The sequence below is a fragment of the Oratosquilla oratoria genome, chromosome 22 (genome assembly GCF_046742065.1).
Source record: "Oratosquilla oratoria isolate Oo_2021 chromosome 22, ASM4674206v1, whole genome shotgun sequence".
NCBI lineage: Eukaryota > Metazoa > Arthropoda > Malacostraca > Stomatopoda > Squillidae > Oratosquilla > Oratosquilla oratoria.
This window is the reverse complement of record NC_134798.1, coordinates 23,514,805-23,515,171: the sequence shown is the minus strand read 5'-3', so window position 1 is coordinate 23,515,171 and position 367 is coordinate 23,514,805.

Below are 367 nucleotides of genomic sequence, written 5' to 3'. Positions count from 1 at the left end.
GGTTCCATCGGCAACTTGGTTTTTTCTTCACCTCTCCATGCTAAAGAGATCTTCAGAAGACTTGAAACTCTTCATCGGAAACTCATCAGAGCTCAATTTGCTGTTGCATACAATTCAATATGCATTAAAGAAAATATATATGTATGTATATATATATATATATATATATATGTATATATATAAATATATATATGTCAATGTTATACACACACACATATATATATATATATATATATGTATATATATTGTCGAGACATATATATATATATATATATATATCTATATATATACATATACATATATACATATATATGTATATATATACATATATAAGTGTATATATATATACATATATATGTATATATAT